Source organism: Dermacentor albipictus, chromosome 4 (assembly GCF_038994185.2).
Source record: "Dermacentor albipictus isolate Rhodes 1998 colony chromosome 4, USDA_Dalb.pri_finalv2, whole genome shotgun sequence".
In the NCBI taxonomy this organism is placed as follows: domain Eukaryota; kingdom Metazoa; phylum Arthropoda; class Arachnida; order Ixodida; family Ixodidae; genus Dermacentor; species Dermacentor albipictus.
The window spans coordinates 48,813,777-48,827,833 of NC_091824.1; positions in this window are offsets into that span (position 1 = coordinate 48,813,777).

The window sequence follows — 14,057 nt, forward strand, 5'->3', positions numbered from 1 at the left end:
CGTCCCTGCTTTCTTTCACCCGTTTGAGGTGCTGCATCACAAGCTTGTGTCTTAACTTTTTATTTTCATGTCACATTGTAGTGACAGTGGAGAATGAACCACACAGTACGAAAACTAAGCGAGAGCTCCTGGGATCAACAACCAGCATCTCCACCAGATGTTGTGTTGTGACAGTAAAGAACCACACAGTACCAGAACTGGTAGTCACGAATTTAACCCTTTATCACTTGACACTTAAACAAGTGATACCCATATCACAGCGGTAATGTCGAGCAGTCATCAGCTGTCAAAATCTCATCTACAGGTCAAGTTTGTCAGCTAGTTATTCACTACTCATCGTACATTACAGCGTAACTGCTGTTGCTCGCATACATTCCAGAATGCATACCAATATTCTCCTTGTGCACGCTATCTGATAAGACAAACTTCATTCACTATGGAATTGAATATAACATTTTGAAAAGTTCTGTACATGTTGGCATGTCTTGTGCCAAGTGATAACATTGTAACACTGAGTAGCGGTGAAGAACAGCCACCGGGAAAAGATGAACAATGTACTTGTGTCAGCATATAAAGGCAAAAAAAAAAGAATTAAAACATTCCTGGAATATTGTTTCTTTCAATGCAATAATAATTACATGGACACTTGTGCCGCCGGTGCTGTGCTGTCACAGCATCGACGGTGCATGTGCGGCCATGCGTGGAGGGCAAGAATGTCTCGAGAGATGCAAGAGACATGCAGTGCATTTAGCTGCAATACAAACGCAGCCAATTGGATGCACCCTTGCACTGCGCTCGGTTGGCTCTGCAGCAGAGCCAGGGCAGTGTGTACATTGTGTGCGCACAAGCACTACTGTTCCTTCTGAGGGACAAACTGTTATAGTTTTCCGTCCACGTCAACTCTTACACCAGTGAGGTGTGACGCCTGCTCATCGTGTCAGCGTTCCGAGACGCCTGCTGGCTGCCAGGGTGCTGTTTCTGCTGCACACCAGCAGTTGCCAAGGGCCCTGCATCACACCAACTGCCTCTCCATATATTGTAGCACTCTCTGAGGAGCTCGTATGCAAAGCTGATTGCCATTGCTTCCCGTGCTTCACCCTTCAAGCAAAACTGCGTTTATTCTTTTTTTTTTTGGTACAGTTCGGTTCAAGCAAAAAAATTCTGAAATTATAGTTAAGCCTCACTATGACAAATTACTGAAACTTCTAGAACAAGTTGGAAAGGTATAACGTTCACATAAGTACTCAAAGGTATGAAGACTGTTAACATTTAAAATTGCCTTGGTAGCTGAGGGCTGCTGTTCTATGAATTGAGGCTCCTGTCACAAAATCCTCTTCGCCAGCATATTGTAGTGGAAAGAACACAATCAAGTTGAACACAATAACTGCACCTGGTCTAAAGAAAGTGTAGTGAAAGGTTCAGATAGATTTCGAACTCCAGTTTAAAAATCGAAGAACAGCACAACAACTTGATATGTTTATCTTGGAGGACCACGGAAAGAGAGTATGATCAGAAAAAAGCATATCTCAACATGCTTGCAGCAGCGTACTGATGAGACACATGTTCTCTTGTGCATACGTTTGTAGTTTAGTATGAAGCCATCAAACTGTTAAAAGCTTGCTCAGTGAAGCAATATTTTGTTGTCCCTGTCTGGCAGTTAGGTTGAATGTTTAAACACTTTTTTAAGCAGTCGTAGGTATGAGTTGCATTAAATGAAGCTTCTAATTTTCATCTGGCTCTTGGGTCAAATTTTAATGCAGTTACCATTATTAGGGTACCTCATGCACTTTCTGGGGGCTGCCTGTCTGCCTGCCTGTCTGTGTCTCTAACCATTTTCCAGCCAACTTGGGCCACTGGGTGAGTACTGGTCATCAATCAAGCCACTTAAGCCAACTTGTGTCGCTGCATGTCACATCAAGGAGGTTCTATTGCAGTGACCTAAGAATTCGGTCCAAGTCGATATGCCTTGCAAACGCCATGGCTACGATTAACAAATTGTAATATGTGTCGTAAAGTAATCAGTCAAAAACTTGTTGATTTATTTTTAATTAGTCCATTATGCACCTCGGTTTCTTGTCCAAGTAGTGTTTGCGGCTTTGAGTAATCCAGCTCAAGGACTACAATTATGCTATCTGCCACAGGTGATTTTTAAAAATTATGTATAGTATAAAATGCAAAACCGTGAATTAAAAGTACTTACTGTACTTTAGTGTTTTCCCGTTGGAGTAAAAAAGGATCTAGTTAGTTTCATCAATATTTAGTGCTAGTATATTTTCTGAAAAACACTTGGCTACCATTAGCGGTTTGCCAGATACGATGTATTCTAATGATGAGAGTGAGTCACCTGAGCGCGATGGTGGTAAAGGATGCTGAAGAATGACGTGAGTTGCATCAACGAGCAAAGGCCTAGCGAAAGGGAGTGGTCACCTCTGCTCAAGGAAGACGGTCACCACGCCACTGGAGGAGAAGGGGATGATAGTGGCCAGCAAACGAAAAGTGTTGCAGTAATAACACAAACTGCGTTAAAGAGACACTAAAGATGACTACTTTAAGCTCGACATGTTGGAAACATGTCTTGCCAGGAGAGGAGTCTTGACAAGACAGGTGCAAGAATGAAAGAAGGGTAGGGGTGCTGCATTGAAGTTACCGTACTAGCTACCCTCGTTATGTTGTGAATAACTTTGAAACCGTCTACTCAGAACCATAGTCAAAATAGTGTATCAAAGAATAAGAATTATATTCTAAATCAGCTTAATACTCATTCTAGTGAGTTCTGATAACATTTTGAGGATGTCGCACGTACTGGCCCTGCATTTGGGGGCCAAAAATTCAAAGATGTAAAATGTCCCCTTCATTTCCTCCAGGAAGAACCACCCATTTCTCACCAAATTGATGAACATCTAGTCGAGGAAAGAAACTTAAGCAAAACTAAACCAAATTTAGTGTTGCTCTTTCGTGCCTCTATAAGTGGTCCCTTGTTAAGCAAAACTAAACCAAATTTACTGTTGCTCTTTAGTGCCTCTATAAGTGGTCCCTTGTGCTATATTCAGATTTCCACGAATAGTAGTAAGGAAAGATCTGCCAACCTTAAAATGGAAGAAATACTACCTTCGCAGTAAAAGAATGCTCAAACTTGTTGAAAAATACTGAAAATTGTTTTCTTGAAAGATGTACATTGTTTGACAAAAAAGATTAGCCGACATTGTTCTGTAGAGACTTCATGAAAAGGTATGCTGTTCTATATTCGCAGCAAAAATAATCTGCATAATAGCAAAAGTGCTCCTGATATTTATTCATGAAATATTCATGTAGTGATGGCCGAAATTTAACCTGCCGTTTTCACTTCTGGCACTGCTTCCAATAGATGTGAATAACCGAGCGGGTCCAAAAAGCAAGGTTCTGGAAAAATTTCTCAACGACTATATTTGCATACTGTTGAGATCAGTTTTGCCCTTGATAGGATGCGAATGAAAAATCATGAAATCATTGGTGTCAGTAAAAAAACGTAAGTAACCTTTTAAAAATTGGGCATTTTACGATAAAATCATAAAGGTTGGAAGGTATGTAAGTAGTAGTAGTAGTTTGTTGTGTTAAGGACAAAATAGGGCAGAAACTGAAGGGCCATGGGCATTGTAATCATCTCACTTCTCAGTGGACACCTGACATGTCCTGTGGCCATGAGAAAAATGCAGGCCTAGGGAAAAAATAGGGGATAGGAAAGTTATCATAAAATATATAGATGCAAAGACAATCCCCAAAAGTGCAGCGATTCATTTATTGGCACACATGCGGCTCTGCAATGTTTTATATGGTTGTGGGCCTTGTCGTTTACAAATAATATTGCAAGTAATTGCTGCATCCTGCCTGCGTTACTGATGCTAGGACTCGAAATTCTTGAAAGATTTGCTCGATCACAGCTTGTAACTGGACCAGTTCTCTAAGTCAGTCCAAGATGTCGGTCAAACGTCGACTGTTTAAACCAAAAAGGGAATCATTAAGTTTGGCTAGTTTGGTAGATTGCACATCTGGAATGCAAACTAGGCAAGTCATACTACACGAGCGGAACCTTGTGGCACATTTGACTGGTCTTTTGAGAGTGCTTTCAAAGCGCTCTGATGGTCATGTAAAACAACAATGAAGCTGTATTAACCATAAAAATGATTTTAGTAGCGTTATTCTGGATGTTTTAACACTATAGGCGTTTACTTACTGTCATGATGAGGCTTATAATTGTAAGGCAGCCTTGAAAGCTTCGCAGGAGCACTCGGAAATCGCCAGTCAAATGTGCCATTAGCAATCTAGAAAGAATGCGAAAGACAAATTGCAGGTGGTAATTGGCAATGCCAGCCTGCCATTCCCACACTAAAGCTCTCTGTGACATCACAGGTCACTGTTGCTTCATGTAAAGCTTATTTAAGATTGGCTTTATTTGAATTTTACAGCGATACACGAATGTTGAAGTTCAGCAAGCAGCATTCCCACTGAATTGTGTCTAGAGACCATTAGAATTGTATCTGCCCAAGAACATTGCAAACGAAATTTTGTCTCAAGCATTCTGCAACCTATATGCCAACGTGGTTTTAGAGCGAAACTGTCAAGTGAGTTTCGAAACGGTGTTAGCGCAGCAGATTTCAACCTCAAATGTGAATGCAATGCATGTCGGAGCCACAAAAATGCTCTGAAACTTAATGACCAATTATTGTAAAATAAAAGTTACCTTGCATATACGAAGTGTGTTAAAAAGGTATCGAACCTTCTTCTTTCCCATGTAAGCCAACAAAGCGTGGGAAACTTCCTTTGGTGGCATATATTTTCAATGAAGATACGGAGGTGACATTCATGAGCATGCGTGAATTTTTTTCCACCTGCAGAAAGAGTGAGCCTTTCTCTATGCATCAGCCACCGGTTGATGGCAGCTGTCATGTGCTGGCAGCCGCCCTATGAATCAGAATGCGTGGTGAGCGCTTGTCGGATTCCAGCAAGTTGTAAAATGACGAAAGAGCATGAGCTGTGACACTGCACTAAATTTTGCTAAAAGCTTCCCTCCTCATCGCCAATGTAATGTATGGGTTGGCGTCGGATGACAACGGCCGAAAGGCAGGCTTATTGAGCGGGCATAATAGCACGGAGCGCCACAGAAGCAAGCGGAAGTTTTCCGTTAATGAGAACCAGACAAAGACCGACTCTGTTTCAGCAAAGAGGAAAGGGAACGCGGCACAGCACATAATGTTGAGCACAGCATGACACTAGTAGTCAAAACGTTTCGAAACTGAAACACAAGATGCACTTAAACCATTTGCAAGATTCAATAGGCTTTCAGGGACGATGCTATGAGCACCACGGATAAAGGAGTGGTACCACTGCTTCAAAGATGGCCACACATCAGTGGACAGCAAATTGCGTTCAGGCAGACCTTCAACAAGATGAAATGACAATGTCATTGAGCAAGTGCAGACTTTAGTCATGAAGGGCAATCGCATCGCAGTCTGAGAACTTGCGAGTGAAGCATTGGATTGGTACATCCAATTTTGAATGAGGATTTGGGCATGAAGAGAGTGCCTGAAAAATTCGTACTGAAACTGCTACGTAACAATGGATGATGATGATATGTGGTGTTTCGTAGTGCAAGGGATAAGTATGGCCAAAGAGCGCCAGGCTAGTGTTACATGAGTTCTAAATGTAGGGATGAATTACGAGAGTTAGATGTGACGTGGCTCTAAAGAGGCCTTAAGAACAGTTGGTGTAAAGTGCGTGAAATGTATTTGTGATAAGAAGTGGCAATGAGTAATGAAATGTACGAGCACAAAAGGGACATTGTGGAAGGATGATATGATCTACTAAAGTATGTTAGAGAAGCACTACTGCCCTAACAAAACCCTTGAAACACAAGGGTCTGGAGGCACGTGCTATACAAAACACTTATCGCAGGAGCATCCTTTGGAGAGAGGATGTCCTATGAATTTATGGGACTAATAACACGCAACATGACATCATTCAAGGATCCTAGAACTGCTTTGGAGTCAAAACCCGGTTCTGAACTAAGCAACATTACAGGTTGGAGAGGGATGTGCTGGCAGTATGCCAGAGGAAAATGTCTATTTCTCCCAGCTTTGGCTTCCTGACATTCCAGGAGGACAGTCAGCCTCCCACCACATCTACCACAAGTTGGAGGCTCATTTCCTTTCAGTAGAAAATTGTGGGTGCCATAGGTGTCTCCCATGCTGAGTAAACAGAACAGGACATCATTTCGTCGTGTTTTTGTTTTGGAGGGCCAGAAGCCTAATTGTGGCTTAATCACGTGAAGCTTATTATTTGTCTCAACTTCCCACGAGCATTGCCAGTGGCTTTGCAATTTCATTGGTACGAAACGCTTCAGATCTGTGGCAGGGACAGCAATGGTAGGAGCAGCTCGCGATGTAATTGATGTGGCCGTTTGGTCTGCTAGCACATTACCCTCGATGCCTCTATGGCCAGGTACCCAGCATATGAAGACATGCTGGTTAGATATGTACGCTCTACACAGGATGGAATACAGCCCAATGAGTACAGGGCTTTTATGCTTACAGAGCGACTTAAAACTTATACGGCGCTTTGGGAGTCTGTAAATATAATTGCTATTGAAGATTTGATTTCATTATATGCTTCACAGCCGACACTAGTGCATAGGTCTCAGCCGTAAAGACACTTGTTTCTGGGTGCAGTACATTCGATTCCGAGAAGGATGCACTAATGGCTGCATAAGACACCCCGGCATGTGACTTGGAAGTGTCTGTGTAAAACTCTGTGCACAAGTACTTGTACTGGAGTTTTAGGAAATGCATTCTAATATGTGCCTCTAGCCTGTGTTTAATGACCTCTAAGAAAGGATGTGTCACACTCTATCAGCTGCCATGACAGCAACAGTTTTGTTGGAGCCATAGGACAATGTTCAAGCACTGCAACATCCATTTCCTCACACACAAAGAGAACAGCTTTCTGGCTACAGGTCGGTTATGGAAAAGAGTGACAACGGTCATATCGTTTATGGTTGAATGAGACGGATGTTCGCGGCTTGAATTTATTTTCAGCAAATATGTAAAGCTGGTATACGAGCTCTGAAGATGGAGCGACCACGCAATTGCTTCTGCATAAAGGCTTTGTACAGGGCTTGTCCTGAAGGCCCCAGTTGCGAGGCGGATCCCTAAATGGTGGACAGGATCCAGCATCTTTAAAGCATTTGGTGCAACAGACTGATATACTGCTGTGCCGTAGTCAAGAAGTGAGCCGAGACACCTATACAAGTTCAAAAGGCGTTTCCTGTCACTGCCCCGTGTTGCACTTGATAGAAGCTTTAATAAGTTTATTGTTTTCAGGCACTTAGGGCTTGGCCCGACAGTGCCAATGTGGGAAAAAGTCGAGCCTCCGGACCTCATTTCAATAAAAGTTTTCACACACACACTTAGCCTTCAAGTATCTGACATGCAGGATGACTGTGAGTTTCGAGTCCAATGTGATGCCGAGAAACTTGTGCTCTCTACTTACAGAGAGCGTGTACTTTTCTGTGGGCTCGACCTAAAACCATTTTCTCCAGCCGATTTAACCACTTTATTTAAGCAATACTGGGCATGTCGTTTGCAGATAGAAAGGTTGCACGGTTTAAAACCAGTCTGCACATCATCTACATACACAGAGCAGAACATTGTTTGTGGGATAGCCGTGTGCAGAGGATTCATTTTCACAATAGGCAGTGGACAGCTAAGCACACTGCCTTGCGGGACACCAGTTTCCTGGGGGGATAGACCTTGACAGAGCATGGCCCACCCTTACAAGAAAGGTGCAGTTGGAAAGGTACCTTTCAATAGCATTCAACGTACTGCCGCAGACACCCATAGCGGAAGGGCCTTAGATAATACCGAAGCGCCATGTGATGTCGCACGCTTTCTCCAAATCAAGACATGCGGAGAGAAAAAACCGTTTGTGTATGAAGGCCTCCCTTATATTTGCCTCAATGCAAACAAGGTGGTCTGTAGTCGACCTACCTCCTCAGAAGCCATACTGGTAAGGATCTAGTATTCCATTGCTTTCTAGGAGATAGACTAGGCACCGGCTTATCATCTTTTCAAAGAGCTTGCACAGACAGCTTGTCAAAGCAATAGGTCTGTTACTACGAGGTAAGGATAGGCCCTTGCCTTGTTTGAGAATGAGGATTACTATAGCTTTTTTCCAACAAGATGGACTATGCCCAGCAGCCCACGTGACATTAAAAAGAGAGAGAAATGTTTTCTGTGTTTGAGGGTGTAGGTGCTCGGTTCCTTCATATATGATACGGTCACCATCTAGTGCCGAGCTGTTTCAACAAGCAAGAGAAGTGTTAAGTTCAGTTAAACTAAACAGGCGGTTATAATCTTCATTTCGAGCACATTTCCAATTAAGGGGCTGTAGCTCTGCACCTTCTTTGAACTTCAAAAATGTTTGTGTGTAATAAGATACGCTGGAGATATAGTCAAAGTGTTCGCCCAGACAATCTGCCTGGTGTTCCAGGCCATCTTCTTGGGTCCTTACTAAGGGCAAGGAGTTTGTCTCCCGGCCTTTTAATTTATTCATCCTATTCCGTACTTTTGCCTCATTCGTATAAGAATTTATCCCAGATATGTACCGCTCCCAACTCTCTCTCTCTTTGCACGTGGACGTGTTCTCCTGCCTCGTGATTTTTCTAAATTAACCCTTTCAGGGTAGAATTTTTTTTGCGACATGCGACCGCCCAGGGTCGATTTTTTTTATTGCAGATTCCAGTTCTTCTGAGGCACCTATTTCGAAAAAAACTTACCATAATTTTTCTAGGGTGACTGTAAAGTGAGAAAAAGATATCTTGCGTTAGTATATATCTACTCTTTATTCATGAATAACAACAATAAAAAAGGAAATAAAATTAAATGAATTAAAAATTTGATGCGCTGTTATAGTTCAAGGCGCAGAATATGCGCACAGGAATATTTCGCAAGTCTGAAATGTTCCTGCTCTTACACTAATATTTATGTCCATAGTGCAATTGTACTGCGTAGGTGAGCGCACTCAAGAAAACTGTGGTTGTGCGCCCGTCAAAAAAGCAAAATGTGTGACAAACTTACGCTAATCTTCATCTTATTGCAAACAGAAGCAATATCGTGAATCTCAAAAAAAAAAAAACACACATGCACAATGGTATCCTTCCTATGCTCACCCCTGTGAGCACTAAACGAGCGCGAAACAGGCGGCCGTCCTTTGAGCGATTAGTAACGAGATAGCCATTCGTTTTGCGAGCGCAAGAAGCCGAAACTGCCCACGGAACAAACCCCAAACTGCCGCCGCCCGCACATGTGCGAGCGGTAGTATATAGACGCGCCGGAGCAAACTAGCTCTAGAACTAACCATGCAACGAAAACCGAGATAGGGAGGCGCGAGAAAAAAATTCCCTGTATTCCCACATAGAGGCAGCACATGCCAGGAAAGAAAAAAAAAAAAAGGGCGATTCATCATCATCATCATCAGCCTGGTTACGCCCACTGCAGGGCAAAGGCCTCTCCCATATTTCTCCAACAACCCCGGTCATGTACTAATTGTGGCCATGCCGTCCCTGCAAACTTCCTAATGTCATCCGCCCACCTAACTTTCTGCCGCCCCCTGCTACGCTTTCCTTCCCTTGGAATCCAGTCCGTAACCCTTAATGACCATCGGTTATCTTCCCTCCTCATTACATGTCCTGCCCATGCCCATTTCTTTTTCTTGATTTCAACTAAGATGTCATTAACTCGCGTTTGTTCCCTCACCCAATCTGCTCTTTTCTTATCCCTTAACGTTACACCCATCATTCTTCTTTCCATAGCTCGTTGCGTCGTCCTCAATTTAAGCAGAACCCTTTTCGTAAGCCTCCAGGTTTCTACCCCGCACGTTAGTACTAGTAAGACACAGCTGTTATACGCTTTTCTCTTGGGGGATAATGGCAACCTGCTGTTCATGATCTGAGAATGGCTGCCGAACGCACCCCAGCCAATTCTTATTCTTCTGATTATCTCAGTCTCAAGATCCGCATCCGCGGTCACTACCTGGCCTAAGTAAATGTATTCCCTTACCACTTCCAGTGCCTCGGTATACCTATCGTAAACTCCTGTTCTCTTCCGAGACTGTTAAACATTACTTTAGTTTTCTGCAGATTAATTTTTAAACCCACCCTTCTGCTTTGCCTCTCCAAGTCAGTGAGCATGCATTGCAATTGGTTGGTCCCTTGAGTTACTAAGCAAGGCAATATCATCAGCGGATTTCAAGTTACTAAGGTATTCTCCATTAACTCCTATCCCCAATTCTTCCCAATCCAGGTTTCTGAATACCTCCTGTAAGCACGCTGTGAATAGCATTGGAGAGATCGTACCTCCATGCCTGACGCCTTTCCTTATTGGGATTTTGTTGCTTTCTTTATGGAGGACTACGGTGGCTGTGGAGCCGCTATAGATATCTTTCAGTATTTTTACATACGTCTGGTCTACATCCTGATTCCGTAATGTCTCCGTGACTGCTGAGTTTTCGAGTGAATCAAACGCTTTCTCGTAATTAATGAAAGCTATGTATAAGCGTTGGTTATATTCCGCACATTTCTCCATCACCTGATTAACAGTGTGAATATGGTCTATTGTTGAGTAGCCTTTGCGAAATCCTGCCAAGTCCTTTTGTTGAGAGGTCCTTTCGTTGAAGGTCCCTTGGTCATTTGATTAGTCCTCTGGGACTAATCAATTCGTACAATATACAGCTTCAGAAGCTGCTATTTGCACAGTCCAACTACTCAGTCAAGTTGGACCATGTCAGCAAGACACAAACTACCATGACACAAACGTACCGTCAAGAAAATCTGATGCAATAAAGAAGAATACACTAAGCATCTGCGACATCTCGAGCACCCTGTGCACCCAAACGTAACTTTTTATTTAATTTAATTATGTGGAGCCGGCCAATCACCGTCGCTTTTGGCGTATATTTTTTTTTAGCCATCAAAAAAATTGTTTGATAAAGTGCAATAGACATCATCATTCCCTGAATCACGTAGGATGCATTCTTGGTAACAAAAGCGTCATTTTTTTCTAATGCGATTAGCATTCTTAGCAAACTTCGACGAAACTTCCCGTGTATATGTCTCTAACCGTTTTACCGCCACTTCGGGTCACCAATAGGTAGAGCATCAGGCTGCTGTGCTGAGGTTGGCTTTGAAGCGGGTTCGGAACCAACCGTCGGACCAGATTGGGTCATTGGGTATGTGTGACGTTGGGTATGTGCCACGCTCTAAAATTTTGAGTTCACTGCGGGAGACCTAACGCAGAGCCCGTAATTCCGATTTTGAAACGTTTCGAAATAAGCATTTTTACTCCTCCACAGCTGGCCTCCACAGCTGGCCTCCAGCTGGCCTCCACGCACCCCAGCCCATTCTTATTCTTCTGATTATTTCCGTCTCATGATCTGGATCCGCCGTCATTACCTGCCCTAAGTAGATGTATTCCCTTACCACTTCCAGTGCCTCGTTACCTATTGTAAATTGCTGTTCTCTTCCGAGACTGTTATGTACAGACAGCACCGTAAATATATGGCATAGACCGTTCTGCACTTGTTTGCGGCACGGTATATTTATGTCATTGACCCTGAAAGGGTTAATAAGGTTTTTGGCAGTTGGAGGATTGCGAAGCAATCTCCAAGCTTTGTTTTGATTTTTGCGCGCTATCTGACATTCGTCATTCCACCACGAGATGCAACGCTTGTTATAGTCAGTCTGTTAGTTTGTTTAATACATTTTGTCACAGCATCAATAATAAAACCTGTTAGGTATGCCACAGCATCTACATTAAAAGCAGAAAGGTCACTGGCAGCATACAACCTAATTCTCCTAGGCCCTCCGCCAAGCACAAATGCGTTGTTGAACTGATCTAATCTCTCAAAGTAAATTGGGTTCAAAAATTCGTAAAGTATGCTTACACACACGCTGCAGACATGATAGCTTTAGGTTGCAATTCAAATATACGAAAATAGTGGCATCGTCGCATGACGATATCAGCTGATGACATAATCTGATGTCATCACGTCAAATGTTATGCCGCAGGATGGCGTCTTCATCACGTGATGATGATGCCTGATGACATCGTGTGATGCTTCTTGGGGAAGCAGCACACTGTATGCTTCCCGCTTCTTTGCACTGTCTCTGGGATCGGCCCACATTTTTGTGTGAGCACCGCGCATGCGTACACGAAGAATTCCGACCAACTAGAGGTCACAGCTTCGCTGTAAAAATTCTCACTGAAGTTTCTGGCCATGAATCAAAGCTTTTTCTCATGAGCTGCCTAAATCTTGATGTGTTGTGAGCAAAATCAGGTTCTTCAGACATCTTAATTCACAATTGTAATGGAGTGAAAGACTGCCACAGATTACTTGAAGACCATTTTTATGCCACCTAAGGCAGCTTATAGTATGTATTAGGCAGGAAGCTCCAAATATAGAGCGTAGAGGTCCAACGTCGGCATGATTGGACATTCGTGAAATTTTATGGAGAGGCATATTTACTATGTCCAACTCAATATCAACAAATTCAACAAGATGCCTTCGGCCCTTGAAGGTATGGAAATAAATAAATAAATAAATAAATAAATAAATAAATAAATAAATAAATAAATTAACACATTTGACACTGATATTTCTGAAAATATTTAGTTTTTATTCCAGATGAAGAATACTTAAAATACTTCAATACATCGATTCCTACAGAAATCATTGGACCAGAAAGGGTTAAATTTCTCAACAACACTTATGCCATGTCCTCTCGATTACACTGTGAAATTTTTGCGATACCCTTTCTCAACTGCATGTATGTCACAATATTGTTGAAATCACCAGCACGGACCACAATACATACAGACTAGCAGAGGATACTGTGTGAACTGGTTCAGACAGCTTTTTGCTGAAAGTGCCGTTAAAAGTTGACCCCACAAAATTATGCAGCTCTGTTAGCGGACTCGCACTGCTGGCACGAATAAGACGGTGCTGGGTGCAAGGCGTGATGCCACCGCGCAGACAGTTTGGCAACATATATTTGCACCATTCTTCTCTTCACTTGCCTTGTTCAACACAAACCTTGTCTTTTTCAACAAGTATGGAGCTCAGGTGCCGTAGTTTGCAACCATTAATTTAATTTTTCCGTGCTTTAGGTGCCCCCTTCACAGTCGTGCGATAACACCACACGCAGCAATTATCGCTGGGGCGGGCCAATCATTGCCACGGATGAAAAAAAAAAGGAAAAATGACATAAATCGCTACAAAATACAGCACCAGATCTACTAATAGCAACATGCAAGCGCACAGCTGCGAGTGCCAATTTGAACTGTCTGGCATTAGCGCTATGTTTGCTTGAGCAAAAGTTCTAGCTTCAGTTGAAACCTGGTAAGTGAAACCTGGTGTACAAACATGCACCCACAGGCATATGAAAAAAAAAAGGAAGTAGCAGGTGCTTGTCTTTTGGGCCACAGCCTAGGGAGGACCACCGGTACATTGAACAGTAATGAATTTGGCACCAAAACACGATCACAGAAAGCGAAGGGCATAAAGACAGAACGAGCGCTTCATCCTGTCTTTATGTCCTTCCCGTTCTCTGATCATGCTATCACCACTATATTCATTACCGTTCAAAATGCACCAACTAGCCCAACAGCAATTTCTACTATGCCGGTAGGTTGGGTTCTGAATAATTTTAAAGCATACATAATTGTTTTCAGTACATTTGTTATGTTAGCATTGTTAGCATGGCAGCCCGGAGCAATGGAGAGAGTTTGCATGAGCCAAGAGGAGGAGAGGGGTTACGTCAGAGGTCGCATGAGAGGAGCGCACTCTAGTGCTGGCCTGGCCAACGGAAAGGCCAACAGAGTGAAGCATGTGATTCTTGAATTCTATATAAACATTCATTTGTCCACTAGAAGGCAGTACTCTATCCTTAACAGCGTGGTATGTTTGAAGCCTCTGCTCATAATACTCCTGGGACCAGAAAGCACTAGCAATCCTGATTACAGTGTTTTGCA